The sequence below is a fragment of the Martes martes genome (assembly GCF_963455335.1).
Source record: "Martes martes genome assembly, chromosome: 4".
NCBI classification, from domain to species: Eukaryota; Metazoa; Chordata; class Mammalia; order Carnivora; family Mustelidae; genus Martes; species Martes martes.
The window spans coordinates 85,083,414-85,102,739 of NC_137891.1; positions in this window are offsets into that span (position 1 = coordinate 85,083,414).

Below are 19,326 nucleotides of genomic sequence, written 5' to 3' on the forward strand. Positions count from 1 at the left end.
GGGGACTAAACAAGGTTTTGTTGGATGGATGGATGGATGAATGGATGGATGGAAAAATGAAGTTACTGTCTGGGAAAATTTGCTTTCTTATTCAGAGGTGGTCTTGTGTTTTGATTCTTCACCTTAACCCCAAGCCTCTAGCACCTATTACATGAGATTTTGGGCCTCAGAACCTAAAGCAACATAGCTGGATGCTTCCCCTGGGACCGGGGAGTGAGAAGAGTCTCCCTGGGTGCACTGCCAGAAAGTATAGTTCAAGGCTCCAGCTCTGCTCTCTCAGACCAGAGAGGTACTCCTGCCAGACCAGAGAAATGGTCTGTGCAGGTGCAGGCAGGCATGTGATCAGAAGACAGTTGATCCCTTTCAGAAGAAGGAAGCTCTGAGTCATGTGTCAGCTTGGGGATATCCAGAACAAGAGCACAGAGGTCAGAGTCTCCATTGAAGATTTAACTGGGATGCAAACATTTGAAAAAGTTTCAAGAGATCCTACTCCTGTGAATAACAACCACAAAGGGGCTACTATAGCACCTCCTCTGATTGCTCTCCCATCACACTATACCTCTTAAACTGTTAGCCACCCTTTAAGACTCAGTTTAAATGCCACTGGAAGTCATCACTGACCCCTCCCTGGAGTCTGTGAAACTGTCCAAAGTCATCCACACCAGTCTGAACTGACCATTATTTTCTCCCACACTTCTGTAGTACATCGTTCATATTTCTTTTATAACACTGATCTCAATTTCTCTTTCAATGGTATTCCTCATGGCTGTCTTAGTCTATATCCCTGGCAACATTACAAGTTCCTGGGCAGGGAGAAACTATGTTTTATATCCATGTCTGAATACCCTTTGTTCTAGCCCTATGTTCTAGACATTTCATAAATGCCATCAAATTGAATAATAATTTTCAAAGCATTGCAAAGCACCATGCAGACAACTAGGTTCATAAGTTCAAAGTAGATGGAGAAAATAGGAGTGATCACATAGGTGGGGCTCCTCTGGGAAGACTTCCTGAAGGAGGTGTGGCTGGAGGGGACTAGGTGAGGAGGTGCTGAGAAGCATGAAGGAAGCCTGACTGTCATCTTAACTGCTGGATGGGAAAGGCCAGGTTTTTCTTCTTCCTTACCCACCTTTTCTCCTCAGCCCAATATAGGGTAGCAGCCCTATAGTACAGGGGTTAAAATGTGGACAGTCAAGACAGACTGCCTGGTTATATATGCTAGCTTGGTCATTTAATAGCTGTGTGACCTTGGGCTGCCCACTTCACCCATCTAATCTTAGTTTCCTCCCCTGTAGAGTAAGGAAAAAATAGTAACTACCTCACTGGATTGTGTGATGATTTAATGAGTTAATCTATGTAAAATTCTTATTAGGTGTCAACAGCTAATCTCATTTCTCAATGTAGATTAATTCATTTAATTCTCAGACAGCACAATGAGGTTGGTACTACTATTATCCTTACTCTACAGAGGAGGAAACTGAGATCCAGAGAGGATGGGGTGGGGAGAGCATCAGCATAGCCATACCCCAAAATGTCACACATTCTCCAAAAATGACAAACTTGGACCTGCTTATCCCAAACCACCCAAATTTTTCCCTGAAGAACCAGAACCACAATCACAGCACAGCTCAAAATAGTAATAACACTGTTTTGTTATAATTCATAACCATCTGCAAAACACTTCCCCCTTATATCCTCACTGCACCCCAGTGAAAGAGCCATACCCATCATGTTTTTCAGATGAGGACCTGATCTGTCTAAAAAGGCGGAGGATGTGTGTGAGAAGCAAGAAACTGTCTTCTCAAAGACAGGCACCATGTCTCCTGGTCAGAGCCCTTCCTCTAGGCCAGAGCAGCTGCCAGCCTGGAGACTGGGCCACAGGGCATTAGAAGCCCCATGCCCTCCTCTTCCTCACACTTCTCCAGGGACTGAATGACTTGTCTTGCCCCACCATGGCTGCTGGGGCCTGGCTCACGCCATCAAGAAGGTCAGAGAGCTTATAGAAAAACTACGAAGGCCCCAAGGTCCACAGATGATAAAAAACAACAACAAAAAAAAATCCCTGGATTTTTTTTAAGTTCCAAAGCCATCTGTACCCCAATGTTCATAGCAGCAATGGTCACAGTCGCCAAACTGTGGAAAGAGCCAAGATGCCCTTCAGGCGAATGGATAAAGAAGATATGATCCATATATACAATGCAGTACTATGCCTCCATCAGAAAGGATGAATACCCAACTTTTGTATCAATATGGACAGGACTGGAAGAGATTATGCTGAGTGAAATAAGTCGAGCAGAGAAAGTCAATTATCACATGGTTTCACTTATTTGTGGTGCATAAGGAATAACACGGAGGACATGGGGAGATGGAGAGGAGAAGGGAGTTGGGGGAAATTGGAGGGGGAGATGAACCATGAGAGACTGTGGACTCTGAGAAACAAACTGAGGGTTTTGGAGGGGAGAGGGGTTGGAGGTTGGATGAGTCTGGTGGTGGGTATTGTGGAGAGCACATATTGCATGGAGCACTGGGTGTGGTGCATAAACAATGAATCTTGGGACACTGTAAAAATAAAATAAAAAAATTTTTTAAAGTAATTTGCAAAATGAAAGAGTTTAGTTTGAAAGACTATAATTTTCCATCTCTAAAAAGGTAATGAAGGAAGTGACCCAAAAATTTATATATAAGATATAAATCACCAATAAACATGTGAAGAAAAAAAAATCTTCATTACCATCAGTAAAGGGAATTCATATCACTGAACCCAAATACCATCAATTAGAGTAGGAACTTTTTAAATCATAAAATATTGGTAACTTTTAGAAGCTAAATATTGATGGAAGTGCATATTGAGAACACCTTTTGAGAGAACAGTTTGGTCTGTGGTTAACTTAAAGTTACTGATGTTCTTTGACTCCACAATTTCATTTCTAGATATTTATTAAGGAAAAAATTATAAATAGGTACAAAAATATATGTTTAAAAATATTCATGTTGTATTTTTTTTCTTCTTTACAGACAGAGATCACAAGTAGATAGAGAGGCAGGCAGAGAGAGAGAGGGGAAGCAGTCTCCCCGCTGAGCAGAGAGCCCGATGCAGGGCTTGATCCCATGACCCTGGGATCATGACCTGAGCTGAAGGCAGAGGCTTTAACCCACTGAGCCACCCAGGTGCCCCACATGTTGTATGTTTAACACAAGAAAAACAAGAGGCAATGTAAGTTACTAAGAGAGACAGGATTTAAAAAGTACTGGTGTCCCATTCAGGGGAATTCCTTCCTACCACAAATATGACACAGAAAACTTGAAAAGTATTTTAAAATACCTTTACCTTTAAAATACCTTTTAAAAAGGTACTTGTAAAAATCATGTAAAAATAAACAGTACTGTATTTACAATAATCCCCATACTGTAGAAAAATATCTGTATATAGGGGCACCATAATGAAATAATTAAAAACCAGATTCCAGAGCCAGAGGGCTTGTTTCCCCTTACCTGAAGATTTCAATTGTGTTCATAGGGGAAACAGTGGAATGACAGATACAAACCTGGGGAAAGAGCTGGCATTGCAGGTTCCAGGACTCCTGGAACCCCGCACTCTCATCCTCACCATCCACAGACTCAGTGCCTGAAACTGCCCTTCACAAGCTCTGTGGCCTTGGCAAGTCACTTAACTCCTCTGTGCTTTGTGTCCCTCATCTGAATATGAAAATAATAATATTACCTACCTCTCTGAAGCTGAGAAGACTGAATGAGTTAATAACTGGAACATAGTAGGATATGTGTTAGCCATTATTGTCATTGTTTATGTATCTACACAGAAAAATGACTGGAAATATGTATAATCTAATGACTGGTTCTGCTAGGTGGTGTCACAGTAATTTTTTTTCTTCCTTTTGATATCTTAATTTTCTAAATTTTCTTCCATGTACTTGTAGTACTTTTTATAAGAAAAAATATATTGCTTAATTAAAATTAAAGAAATCTGAGGCAAATGTTTTGGGAAGAAAGACAAGGAATAAAATTCTAGAACAAGATACAAGGGAAAATGATTTACTAAGAAATTGGGGGTAGGGAGAACCCTAAACTTCGAAAAGTCAGGATTGGGAAAACTAAACAAAGTACCTAGGCTGTAATAGTTATTTTAATATGTCAACTTAGCTAGGCCATGATGCCCAGTTATTTGGTCAAACATCAGTCTAGATGTTACTGTGAAGGTATTTTTTAGATGTTATTGACATTTAAATCAGTAGATTTTGAGTAAAACAAATTACTCTCCAGAATGTGGGTGGGCCTCATCTAATCAGTTAATGGCCTTTAAAGAAAAGGACTATGGTTACCCCAAGGGAGAGGGAATTTCCCCTCAGACTGCCTTTGGACTCAAGACTACAGCAGCAACCCTTGCCAGAGTTTTCAGCCTGCTACTCAGCCTTGTGAATTTCAAACTTGCCAACCGCAGCAATTGTGTGAGTCATTTCCTTAACATAAACTCTCTCAGTTGGCTATTTCCTTGGAGAACCCCAACTGATATACAGACCATGTGAAGAAACCAATGAGAATGATTCCAACACACAGCCATCTACACAGCCCCCCAGGGAGTAGTGAGCTAGCCTATAATTATCGGTGTCCATATCCTCTTTATTGCCTGTAGGAACAGTTATTATTATGCTCAAAACAACCAGTCACAAGGATTATTAGTGCCTGGAAGTGCATAAGAACAAAGCCTTTCTCATTTGAAAAACAGAGGAAAGGCACTCCTCTTCATGGTGGAGCAGAGTTGGCACTTCCCCCTGATAGTTTACCTTGTGGACTTCACCTCACACCTTCAGGTTTTTATTTTAGTTTTACACACGTGGCAGTAGGATTAAAGAGAGACAAACTGAGTGGAGCTACATTTTGGGAGGAGCATCTGTGAAACATGTGGCACATCCAGACAGGAAAAACCCCTGGGTGAGATATAGATTGCAGGTCTGGGCACCAGATCTACAAGGCAGCTGCCAAGGGGCCCCACTCAGTGTTCAGGACTCCAGTAAGAAAACACACTGGGTGTGGTGCATAAACAATAAATCTTGGAACACTGAAAAGATAAAATTAAACTTAAAAAAAAAAAGAAAAGAAAAAAGAAAACATGCAGGGCTTCTTATAACTCAGATCCTAGGAATAAATAGAAAAATGGCTTATTATAAATGATGAAACCCACATTATTGTATAAATGATTTGAACTTTGAGAAAAATATTAACATAAGCAAAATTGCATTCACAACAAATTACAAAACAATTTGCAAAGTGCTCCTGGGGTTAAATGGATTCCCTCCTCACTGAGAAATGAGTAAACCATGCAGGTGTGGTCCTCTCTGGGTTTCCTTCTTGTGCTATTCTGGTTCTGTGTCACCTGCTGAACTTCTTCATCAACATATCTCCAAAATGTCACATCTATGTGCCAATACAGAAATTAAGAGAATGTTCTGCCTTTCTATTTAAAATTGCCTAAAGTTCAGAATTTTCATCAACTTGTAGTTCAAACTATTTCCGGTCCCATTTTGCTACTGAACAATGAAATTCATGTTGAAACTTAAGGATATTTATCTTCTAAGATGTGTACACATGCACACACACACTCATAATTCAACTGTGCTATGTTCTAGTAGCTATTAAGGACCTCCCTCATGACCATAGGACCCTCTGGTTTTTCTGTTTAATCACATCAGTCCCTGTTGTTTAAAGGCCTTGAGCCCAATCCTGAATAGCTGGTGTTCTATTATTATCATGTTCTTGACCCATCCTCATGACTGACATCAGATTTCTATTATCTACTCACAGCCAACTTTTTTTCCAGCCTCCACAAAAAATATTTAAGACTCATTATTTTATTTAATCTATAAACCATCCATAGGAGAAGAGGAATTATAGAAGCTCCACTTTTAGAGAAAAGGTCAAGGCTCAGAGAAGCTAAGAGATTTGTCCTAAGTCACTGAGCTCATGAGTGGTAGAGCTGGGATATATCCTAGGATTGGCTGGTCTGTGAAGCCCTTGTTTTCCATTTTAACAACAACAACAAAATGTCATGCCTGTATGATGACAGGCTAAGAAGAGAGAAGTGCAAAAGCAAGCAGGGAGGTCCATATTCTTGGCTGGTGACAGCAAAGGAAGAGGCTAAAACTGTCACCTGTGATCCCGCATGATATCACCATGCCCACACCTCAGTAAGCTGTTTCTGAGGATTTATCTCCTTAGGGGGCCATCTTGACACAAGCCAATATTCCTCAATGTGACCTTTCTCCTAAGTCTTTGTGCCCACACAACTCAGAGGGCAGTGGAAGAGGTCTCATGCTAACAAAAACATATAACCTACTGTTCAGGGACATTCAGGTTCCCATCTTCTCCCAGCACTCCATGGAGGCAGCTGTGTGGTGAGAGGCCCATTGAGCCAGGAAAAAAAATCATAGGTCCAATTCTATTTTCACCCAAAACTATGTGACTTTGGCCATGTCCCTTCTCTGAAACTCAGGTACATCCTATGGAATATGGGAATACAAAGCAGCTTTCAGAGTGTTTGTGAAAAGTCAAGATTCTGGGTTGTTGAGAGTCACCATAGCACAGTGACCAGCACACAGTCAGTGTTCAGTGTTGATCTTGTGGATCTTGGCTCTGGTGACTGCTCTCTGGAGTCAGCTGCTGCCACTATCCAGCCTTATTGGTCTTGGGCCTTACCCATGACTAGTTCCCACAGATGGTGGGTGAGGAGCTCTACACTGGTGTGCTTGGAAGAAAGTGACTTCTGTCTTGGTCATTTGGCCAGAACATGTTTGGAAACAATAGCATACACATGTGCAAGATAGGAATTCCTTATGTAGTATGATGGGCAGGCACATGGACTCATGGGATCCTCACAATAATTGCAAAAACCACCAACCATTGAAAGCCTTTGATTCTGGAACCAGGGAGTGAAAACAGGTTCTTAGCACTCAAGTGGGAGGACTGGGTTGCAGAGAACCCCACAGCATCTCTAAATGCTGAGAACTGGAGGCAGGCTCACTGCAAAGCCATGTCGCTTTTGCCCCACAAAAGTTATGCAAATTGAAAATAATTTCCATCTGTTTCATAGATTCACTTTGAATTGACCTGCAAATAATGTTAAAATAATGTTAAATACATGCTAGGTTTATCTACATTTGATCTGAAATAGTTAATAGTGTATACAAAGGTATACAAAGGTAAGTTAAGTCTGTGGTAAATCCTTTTGTAGAAAAATAAACATACCTTCATTAGGGATAATCACTCACTATGTGTTTTCTAATTTCTGTTTTTGGATTTTCCAAGGTGTATGAATTATCCATTATTTAGAGATTAGTTCTTCTTAAAAGGGCAGAATGAGTGATTGATATGAGCAGTAATTTTGTGTACATTCCTTTTGTCCATATTCAAAGGACTACTTACAACTACTTCATATGAAAATGATAATTATGCTCCAAGCAGGTTTTAAACTTCCTCAGTTTAGAAGGCACATCTACGCTGGATGAGTATTGTTAATTCATAATAACCAAGTGGCACAAACAGAGGTTGTTAATAGTTTATAGATAAGGAAACAGGGGCTCAGCAAGTAAGTAAAGCCAGGGAGACAGTGAGGCAGTGGGGCCATGCTGGTCCTTTCTGCTCTCAGAGATAAGAACTGATCTGTGTGCCCTCTTGTCTTCCTAACATCACAGTAGCCTGAAGACAGTGAACATGACATTTGCCAATAGCTAGCAGCACCTAGAATGACCTCAGGCCCATTAAATTAGGACTGTATTTCTAGGCCCCAAACTAAATTTTAATGGTTTTCTTCTTTGTACACCCTCAGTGTCCCTTCGTCATCCACTGTGCTCAGAACACCCTGTCATCATCTTTTAATCCTGGCTACCTCCCTGAGGGTTAGGGGAGATTTGATCAATGAAGGAGGAAATATGACCAACTCCAGGAGAGGCCAGCACAGACAGGTTTGTGGGGTTTGTAAAGAGACTAGCACAAATCCAGCTCATTCGTCTTTCATCAAAATGGCCTTGGAGCTTTGTCCCAGTTTGGTCCTGGGATCTCCTGCAGCCTTAAATGCTAAGCTATCCCACACTATCCCCATGAGCACAAGGATGAAGCCCAGTAGCTCTAGTGGGATGGAGAATGGGGCCAAACATGGTGTGTGACATATCACCTAGTCCTCACAATTACAGGGGGAAGCTCTGTTTTCCCAAAGAATGGACTAGGCTTCCATATCAAGTCAGTACTCATGTATTTGCAAACCAGCCTTGTCCTCAAAGAGAGGCCCGATCAAGAAGGGATCTCATCTGATTGGGATAATATGGAAATATATTGAAGAATTAGTGGTATTTATCTTATTTTGAAGGGATAGAAGCCATTCGTGTGGAGGAGAAAGAAAAGAATGCATTCAAGGAGGAAGTTCCAGCAGAAGGTGGCATGAGCTAGGGTTTCGTGAGAATGTCAGTTCCACGCTTTTTTCCCCACCTTGGGGAAATTTTTTTGAATTGAAATGTAAAATACATACAGAAAAGAGCACAAATCATTAATGTAAGAGTTTTCAAAAGAAACAGCACATTATCAACATCCCAGAAGCTAGGTTCATGTCTCTACACAGTTAGTATTCTCATGTATAACACCGTGGTTTGGTTTTGCTGTCAATTTAATTTTCTACAAATGGACTCATACCATATAGACTTTGTGACTGGCTTTGTTGTTGTTGTTGTTGTTGTTGTTGTTGTTAAAATTTATGTGATAGTCATCCATGTTGCTATATATAACAATTTCTCCATATTACACGAATATGCTTGGCATTATATTTATTTTATATTTCCTGATTAAACTTAGGGTATCATATCCTGAAATCTTTAAACATGGTTAAATGAGTGGGAGAGGGGGGAGGAGTCAAGATGGCGGAGAAGTAGCAGGCTGAGACGACATCAGGTAGCAGGAGATCAGCTAGATAGCTTATCTAACCATTGTGAACACCTATAAATCCAACGGGAAATCGAAGAGAAGAAGAGCAACAATCCCAGAAACAGAAAATCGATCACTTTCTGAAAGGTAGGACCTGCGGAGAAGTGAATCCAAAGCGACGGGAAGATAGACCCCGGGGGGAGGGGCCGGCACCCGGCAAGCGGCGGAGCGACGGAGCACAAAACCGGGACTTTTAAAAGTCGGCTCCACTGGGAGACATCGCTCCAGAGGCTAAACTGGGAGGAAACCCAGGCGGGGTCAGCATAACCCCAGGACCCGCGGGGTCACATAAGGACTGGGGGTGTCTGAGTGCCGCAGAGCTCGCAGGTATTAGAGCGGGGAAGCCGGCTATAGCGACAAAGCCGAGGAGTGAGCTCTAAGCCCGGGGTTACCTTCTGCCAGTCGCAGGCTGGGTGGGCTCGGAGCGCGGCCGGAGGCCGCGGAGACAAAAGCGACCCGGCGCTTTTCTCCAGCTCCAACAATTGACTGCTTTCCTCGAGGCGCGACCGCAAGCCAGGGAGGCGGGGCTATTGGGCGCTTTGCTCTGAGAGCGCACTGAGGAGCGGAACCCCAAGCTCTCGGCTCCTCCGGGCCGAGAGATTGGGAGGCCGCCATCTTCATTCCCGTCCTCCGGAACTCTACGGAAAGCGCTCAGGGAACAAAAGCTCCCGAAAGCGAACCCAAGCGGATTACTTAGCCCGGCCCCTGGCAAGGGCGGTGCAATTCCGCCTGCGGCAAAGACACTTGAGAATCACTACAACAGGCCCCTCCCCAAGAAGATCAACAAGAAACCATCCAAAACCAACTTCAGTCACCAAGAACAGCGGAATTCCACAGCAGGAGAAAGCAAATCCTACCTGGACAAAATGACAAGGCGGAAAAACTCACCTCAAAAAAAAGAACAAGAGGCTGTACCGAAGGCTGGAGACCTAATCAATACGGACATTGGTAACATGACAGATCTAGAGTTCAGAATGACAATTCTCAAGGTTCTAGCCGGGCTCGAAAAAGGCATAGAAGATATTAGAGAAACCCTCTCCGGAGAGATAAAAGCCCTTTCTGGAGAAATAAAAGAACTAAAATCTAACCAAGTTGAAATCAAAAAAGCTATTCATGAGGTGCAATCAAAAATGGAAGCTCTCACTGCCAGGATAAATGAGGCAGAAGAAAGAATTAGTGACATAGAAGACCAAATGACAGAGAATAAAGAAGCTGAGCAAAAGAGAGACAAACAACTACTGGAACACGAGGAGAGGATTCGAGAGATAAGTGACACCATAAGACGATGCAACATTAGAATAATTGGGATTCCAGAAGAAGAAGAAAGAGAGAGGGGAGCAGAAGGTATATTGGAGACAATTATTGGAGAGAATTTCCCTAATATGGCAAAGGGAACAAACATCAAAATCCAGGAGATGCTAAGAACGCCCCTCAAAATCAATAAAAATAGGTCCACACCTCGTCACCTGATAGTAAAATTTACAAGTCTTAGCGACAAAGAGAAAATCCTGAAAGCAGCCCGGGAAAAGAAGTCTGTAACATACAAGGGTAAAAACATTAGATTGGCAGCGGACCTATCCACAGAGACCTGGCAGGCCAGAAAGAACTGGCATGATATATTCAGAGCACTAAACGAGAAAAACATGCAGCCAAGAATACTATATCCGGCTAGGCTATCATTGAAAATAGAAGGAGAGATAAAGAGCTTCCAGGACAAACAAAAGCTGAAAGAATTTGCAAACACCAAACCAGCTCTACAGGAAATATTGAAAGGGGTCCTCTAAGCAAAGAGAGACCCTAAAAGGAGTAGATCAGAAAGAAACAGAAACAATATACAGTAACAATCATCTTACAGGCAATACAATGGCACTAAATGCATATCTCTCAATAGTTACCCTGAATGTTAATGGGCTAAATGCCCCAATCAAAAGACACAGGGTATCAGAATGGATAAAAAAACAAAACCCATCCATATGCTGCCTACAAGAAACTCATTTTAGACCCGAAGACACCTCCAGATTTAAAGTGAGGGGGTGGAAAACAATGTACCATGCTAATGGACATCAGAAGAAAGCTGGGGTGGCAATCCTTATATCAGATCAATTAGATTTTAAGCCAAAGACTATAATAAGAGATGAGGAAGGACACTATATCATACTCAAAGGGTCTGTCCAACAAGAAGATCTAACAATCTTAAATATCTATGCCCCTAACATGGGAGCAGCCAACTATATAAACCAATTAATAACAAAATCAAAGAAATACATCGACAGTAATACAATAATAGCAGGGGACTTTAACACTCCCCTCACTGAAATGGACAGATCATCTAAGCAAAAGATCAACAAGGAAATAAAGGCCTTAAATGACACACTGGACCAGATGGACATCACAGATATATTCAGAACATTCCATCCCAAAGCAACAGAATATACATTCTTCTCTAGTACACATGGAACATTCTCCAGAATAGACCACATCCTGGGTCATAAATCAGGTCTCAATCAGTACCAAAAGATCGAGATCATTCCCTGCATATTTTCAGACCACAATGCTCTGAAGCTCGAACTCAATCACAAGAGGAAATTTGGAAAGAACGCAAATACATGGAGACGAAACAGCATCGTTCTAAAAAATGAATGGGTCAACCAGGAAATTAAAGAAGAATTGAAAAAATTCATGGAAACAAATGATAATGAAAACACAACAGTTCAAAATCTGTGGGACACAACAAAGGCAGTCCTGAGAGGAAAATATATAGCAGTGCAAGCCTTTCTCAAGAAACAAGAAAGGTCTCAAATACACAACCTAACCCTACACCTAAAGGAGCTGGAGAGAGAACAACAAAGAAAGCCTAAACCCAGCAGGAGAAGAGAAATCATAAAGATCAGAGCAGAAATCAATGAAATAGAAACTAAAAAAACAATAGAACAAATCAACAAAACTAGGAGCTGGTTCTTTGAAAGAATTAATAAGATTGATAAGCCCCTGGCCAGACTTATCAAAAAGAAAAGAGAAAGGACGCAAATAAATAAAATCATGAATGAAAGAGGAGAGATCACAACCAACACCAAAGAAATACAAACAATTATAAGAACATACTACGAGCAACTCTATGGCAACAAATTTGACAACCTGGAAGAAATGGATACATTTCTAGAGATGTATAAACTACCACAACTGAACCAGGAAGAAATAGATAACCTGAACAGACCCATAACCAGTAAGGAGATTGAAACAGTCATCAAAAATCTTCAAACAAACAAAAGTCCAGGACCAGACGGCTTCCCAGGGGAATTCTACCAAGCATTTAAAGAAGAATTAATTCCTATTCTCCTGAAACTGTTCCAAAAAATAGAAATGGAAGGAAAACTTCCAAACTCATTCTATGAGGCCAGCATCACCTTGATCCCAAAACCAGACAAGGATCCCACCAAAAAAGAGAATTACAGACCAATATCCTTGATGAACACAGATGCGAAAATTCTCACCAAAATACTGGCCAATAGGATCCAACAGTACATTAAAAGGATTATTCACCACGACCAAGTGGGATTTATTCCAGGGCTGCAAGGTTGGTTCAACATCCGCAAATCCATCAATGTGATACAATACATTAATAAAAGAAAGAGTAAGAACCATATGATACTCTCAATAGATGCTGAAAAAGCGTTTGACAAAGTGCAGCATCCCTTCCTGATTAAAACTCTTCAAAGTGTAGGGATAGAAGGCACATACCTCAACATTATCAAAGCCATCTATGAAAAACCCACCGCAAATATCATTCTCAATGGAGAAAAACTGAAAGCTTTTCCGCTAAGGTCAGGAACACGGCAGGGATGTCCGTTATCACCACTGCTGTTCAATATAGTACTAGAAGTCCTAGCCTCAGCAATCAGACAACAAAAAGAAATTAAAGGCATCCAAATCGGCAAAGAAGAAGACAAACTATCACTCTTTGCAGATGATATGATACTATATGTGGAAAACCCAAAAGGCTCCACTCCAAAACTGCTAGAACTTATACAGGAATTCAGTAAAGTGTCAGGATATAAAGTCAATGCACAGAAATCAGTCGCATTTCTTTACACTAACAACAAGACAGAAGAAAGAGAAATTGAGGAGTCAGTCCCATTTACAATCGTACCCAAAACCATAAGATACCTAGGAATAAATCTAACCAAAGAGGCAAAGAATTTATACTCAGAAAACTATAAAGTACTCATGAAAGAAATTGAGGAAGACACAAAGAAATGGAAAAATATTCCATGCTCATGGATTGGAAGAACAAATATTGTGAAAATGTCTATTTTACCTAAAGCAATCTACACATTTAATGCAATCCCTATCAAAATCCCATCCATTTTTTTTAAAGAAATAGAACAAATAATCCTAAAATTTATATGGAACCAGAAAAGACCTCGAATAGCCAAAGGAATATTGAAAAAGAAAGCCAAAGTCGGTGGTATCACAATTCCAGACTTCAAGCTCTATTACAAAGCTGTCATCATCAAGACAGTATGGTACTGGCACAAAAACAGACATATAGACCAATGGAACAGAATAGAGAGCCCAGAAATAGACCCTCAACTCTATGGTCAACTAATCTTCGACAAAGCAGGAAAGAATATCCAATGGAAAAAAGACAGCCTCTTCAACAAATGGTGCTGGGAAAATTGGACAGCCACATGCAGAAAAATGAAATTGGACTATTTCCTTACACCACACACGAAAATAGACTCAAAGTGGATGAAGGACCTCAATGTGCGAAAGGAATCTATCAAAATCCTTGAGGAGAACGCAGGCAGCAACCTCTTTGACCTCCACCGCAGCAACTTCTTCCTAGGAACATCGCCAAAGGCGACAGAAGCAAGGGCAAAAATGAACTATTGGGATTTCATCAAGATCAAAAGCTTTTGCACAGCAAAGGAAACAGTTAACAAAACCAAAAGACAACTGACAGAATGGGAGAAGATATTTGCAAACGACATATCAGATAAAGGGCTCGTATCCAAAATCTATAAAGAGCTTATCAAACTCAATACCCAAAGAACAAATAATCCAGTCAAGAAATGGGCAGAGGACATGAACAGACATTTCTGCAAGGAAGACATCCAGATGGCCAACAGACACATGAAAAAATGCTCCACATCACTCGGCATCAGGGAAATACAAATCAAAACCACAATGAGATACCACCTCACACCAGTCAGAATGGCTAAAATTAACAAGTCAAGAAATGACAGATGCTGGCGAGGATGCGGAGAGAGGGGAACCCTCCTACACTGTTGGTGGGAATGCAAGCTGGTGCAACCACTCTGGAAAACAGTGTGGAGGTTCCTCAAAAAACTGAAAATAGAGCTACCCTACGACCCAGCAATTGCACTCCTGGGTATATATCCTAAAGATACAAACGTGGTGCTCCGAAGGGGCACGTGCACCCGAATGTTTATAGCAGCAATGTCCACAATAGCCAAACTGTGGAAAGCGCCTAGATGTCCATCAACAGATGAATGGATAAAGAAGATGTGGTATATATACACAATGGAATACTATGCAGCCATCAAAAGACATGAAATCTTGCCATTTGCGACGACGTGGATGGAACTAGAGGGTATCATGCTTAGCGAAATAAGTCAATCGGAGAAATATAACTATCATATGATCTCTTTGATATGAGGAAGTGGAGATGCAAGGTGGGGGGGTTTGGGGGGAGGTAGGAAAAGAAAAAATGAAAAGATGGGATTGGGAGGGAGACAAACCATAAAAGACTCAATCTCAAGAAACAGACTGAGGGTTGCGGGGGGGAAGGGGGACGGGAGAGGGTGGTGGGGAAATGGACATTGGGGAGGGTATGTGCTATGATGAGTGCTGTGAAATGTGTAAACCAGACGATTCACAGACCTGTACCCCTGGGGATAAAAATACATTATATGTTTATTAAAATAAAAAAATTAAAAAAAAAAAATAAATAAACTGAGGATTTTAGAGGGGAGGAGGGTGGGAGGATGGGTTAGCCCAGTGATGGGTATTAAGGAGGGCACGTATTGTACAGAGCACTGGGTGTTATATGCAAACTGAATCATGGAACACTACATCAAAAACAAATGTTGTGCTTATTATATGGTGAATAAATAAACAAATATAAATGAAGTGAACATCAGTAAAGATTTCTGAGTGAGTGTGTAAGAAGGAATCACAGTGTAAAACTGAATTTGTTTTGTTGAGATATTTCTGTTTATTCCAAGGCAAAGTGAACATAGGATAAGAGTTTGATTCAACTTCAGACAGGGTCCTTGGCCTCTCTCTGCCTCCCAAACCCAAGGGATATGACTACAGAGTAAAGTCGCTTATTTGTAATAACTCCTCACAAACTTCACAGACAGCACTTTTACATCTTCAGAGCCTATCAGTCCTGGCCCTCCTGCAGGTTGCATCTCACTCTGCTCCTCTTACTGGGACTTGCCATGGCTGCAGGGCTGCCTTCGCTCTGCCAGTCTTTGCAGCCAAGACCCTTACTGCACCCTCCCTTCCTGATTGTCATTGCCTTTCCTGTGGGCTGCATGCAGACAAGTGAGGACTGGGAAGATGCCTTTCCAGAAACTACATGTACTTTCTGCAAAAATGTGTGTCTGGAGCTCCTTTGGGACTTGGCTTCAAGCTCAGAATGTTTACTTCTCATCAACTTCAAGGATGATTGTTCTTCACCCACAGAAAAATTTGATGTTTATAAAGTGCCACATGTAATAGAGGGGAACTGTGGCCAGAAATTGAGAGCTCTGATGCACCCATCTATTCTTCAAAGTAACCACTTCTCTAAGAGTTCTTGGTGCCTTCATTTACATAAGGCACCAAGTTAGTTATGAGGATTCAATGAAATGAGGTGGTAATGAAAATTAAATCAAATCAAAGTAAATCAAGCAGTAATTACCAGTACTGTTAATCTCTTGAGGACTTTCTCCTGGGACTGTCGGGCGACAAACTTGTAAGAGTAGAAACTGCTGGCATCCTGTTCCACAGTTTCCCTCAGGTCTAGCCCTATGTCTGAAATAGAATTGGCTCTCCATAAATATTTGCTGATTGGTTGACCAGTTGAGTTCCCTGTCTTTTCAATGAAAGGATTGCACTTAATTATCTTAAGCCTCTTCTCCCAGCAGTTGTAAAATGGTGCCTACGCATAGGATGGGGGTATTAAACTCGTGTGTGTGTGTGTGTGTGTGTGTGTGTGTGTGATGTTAATCACCATACAGTATATCATTAGTTCTTGATGTAGTGGTCCAAGATTCACTGTTTATGTGTAACACCCAGTGATCCATGCAATATGTGCCCTCCTTAATACCCACCACCAGGCTCAACCATCCCCCCACGCCCACCCCCTCTAAAACCCTGTTTGTTTCTCGGAGTCCACAGTCTCTCATGGTTCATCTCCCCCTCTGATTTCTCCCCTTTCACTATTCCTTTCCTTCTCCTAATGTCCTCCATGTTATTCCTTATGTTCCACAAGTAAGTGAAACCATATGATAATTGACTTTCTCTGCTTGATAATCTTTTTTTAATAAAAAAATGAGACCCAACCAAAAAGAAATGATATTGAATTTCTTGCATGACTCATGAACTTGGCATGAGAGGCAATTCCAAAACAAGAATTCTAAGAATGTTCTAAGTAATGGCAACATCGCCAGAAAAACATGTGTAGCTTCCCAAAGTGAAAAGGATAGCCCTCAATAGATGGGAATTTCTTTTTTTTTTTTTTTAGTATTTTTTTACTTTTATTTTATTTTTTAAGTGTTCCAAGATTCATTGTTTATGCATCACACCCAGTGCTCTATGCAATACAAGCCCTCCTTAATACCCACCACCAGACTCACCCATCCCCCCACTCCCCTCCCTTCCAAAATCCTCAGTTTGTTTCTCAGGATCCACAATCTCTCATGGTTCATCTCTCCCTCCCATCTCCCCCAATTCACTTTTCCTTTAAAAAATTAAAAAAAAAAAAAAAGGAGTCCATGACTTTGCGGTCACATGGAGATTAAGAGTGTTCACCAGGAACCCCGATCTGTGCCAAGCACTGCTGAGCCTATCACAACAGAAAAGAGTTTCCCTCATATGAGGAGATAGACCCAAGGAGGGAATCAGGAAGGGCACTGAGGGTAGTAAGAGGGCCTGCTCATTAAGTTAACACAGCCACATGTCAGCAGGTAAAACAGACAAGAAGGGAAGTGAGGCTGGGCTGGGCCAAGCCTTGTATGAATCAATCCTTCCCATGGGGTGGGGATGGCCTTTCTAAAACACTAGCCTCCATTAAATCCCCTATAAAAGGTTCCTGTGCTGCTGACCTGGTACTCCATACGTCGCCTAACTGCCACTTGCTCACCCTGTCTGTGCATTAGGTAAGTGCCTTCCTGAGAAACCTCTTTCTCATTCTGTGTCTTGGTGATCTGAGCTCATAAAACCAGGCTGTCAGATCCAGGCCACAGCCCTGTGGTGCCAACTGTGGGCAGAAAGTGTCCATTCTGATGACTGGGTGTGTGCATGTGGGAGAGGATGCTCTTCTGAAGCCATGGCCTCTTTTCTTCTCCCCTGTGGTTAGCCTGGCCACAGCTTCTCCCACCAAAACCTGTTTTAGCAGCAGCAATGGAACCACCCATGTGCCTTTCTATACATCAAAGTTGTCTTGTTCTTAATGTTCTGGAAGCCTCTTTGCACTGCTCAGAGTCTGGGAGGTCAGAACAGGTTACTCCTGCCAACCTGACAATGGGCTTGAAACTTGTCACAGAGGAAGTGGCTTATGTGGTTGTCCTCCTCCACCTGAGGGCCATTTTTAGGCAAGATGAGTTTACAGATTTATCCAAAGGGATCTGAAGTATAACTAAAAAGTCATATTATTTTTACTATTTATAGGTCAGTGTTAAGGTTTGCCATGTGGTAAACAAAAAAATTGGATCTTTGCATTTCTCTGTTGGGGTACAATATTCTGAGTTTTGTACCTTGACATACAAAAACAAAGTCTGCCTGAAATTTTTGGCTACTGGAGGGTAGAAAGAACACCTCCTGAAGAGCCCACCTGTGACCTGTAGCCTTCAGCCACATTGTTCCACCTTCCCCAGTGCCAAGTCTCCCTCCTTCCTGCCTCCCTTCATTCTCCTGCCTCTGTACCAAGGCCTTCCTTCTCTCAACTCTGTATCCAGGCCTTCATTCTCTCATGCCTTCTCCTTCCCAACTCATGATGCCCTTTCCTAGTGTCCCAGTTTCGCAGCCTTCTTTATCCCCCTGCATTTGAAACTTGCCATCTCTGATGCCATGTCCTGGTCTCCGAGATTTCTGTTTCAATGCACCTCCACGTCCCTTAGTATTTTGCCCATCCAGCTGCACCCAAGACTCACTTCAGGCTATGCCCAGATCCCTGGCTAATGAGAAGGAAAATATCTCCCTTCATTTGGGAGCCATTCCTCACAGGCCACCAACACTGTGAGCTGGCAGGAGCCACCTACCTATGGGCAAACTGACTTCCCTCACAGGTCTCAGTGCTGAGGACAGATGTCACATTTAGAGGAACTTAGGACTGGGAATATTGCCAATAGCTGGTAGCCTAGCCTCTTCCTGAACACCTAGCCAAAAGGCAGCAAGAAAAGGTGGAGTCAGTCTCCTGGTGTTCCTGCTTGGCAAGGGGTTGACTTACATATGTACTTAATGCCTCTCAGTGTTCACAGCAGCACCCTACACCATATGACAGGCAACCATTGACTGGATAGACTGTCCACAGGGTACAGTATAGAAGATTCACTGCATTTGGGTTAAGGAGATATGGGCCCTTGGGTTTCTTGGTTCCCCCAATCTGTGGGGCCTTGAACAAATCATCTAACTTCTCTGAATCTGTTTGTCACCTATTAAAAAAAGTGGAGATAATAAGGAGTACAAGGGATGATGCATATGGAAGTGCTTTGTGAGCAGTAGTTTACGTAGATGTACAAACATTAGGTATGTGTATAATAATATCATAATGATATTTAATAGCTGCCACTTAGTATAAGCCAGCATCTGCCAAGTGCTTTATATGAATTATCTCTTTTAATCTTCACAATAATCCTATAAAGTACATATTTTATAGGATTATCTTCATTTCACAATTAGTAAACCAAGGCATGGAAAGGCAAAGCAACCTGCCCTAGCTCACCAGGTAGGTGGTGAAGGTAGGATAGAAGTCCTGACTCTGGAGCCTGCTGTTAATCATGGTGTGTCTCTCCTTCCCATTCATAAAATCCATTAAGTAGGAAAGGAGGAGGGAAGACCCAGACAGAAAGACCGAACCATTAAAGACTATGGACTCCAAAAGACAAACTCAGG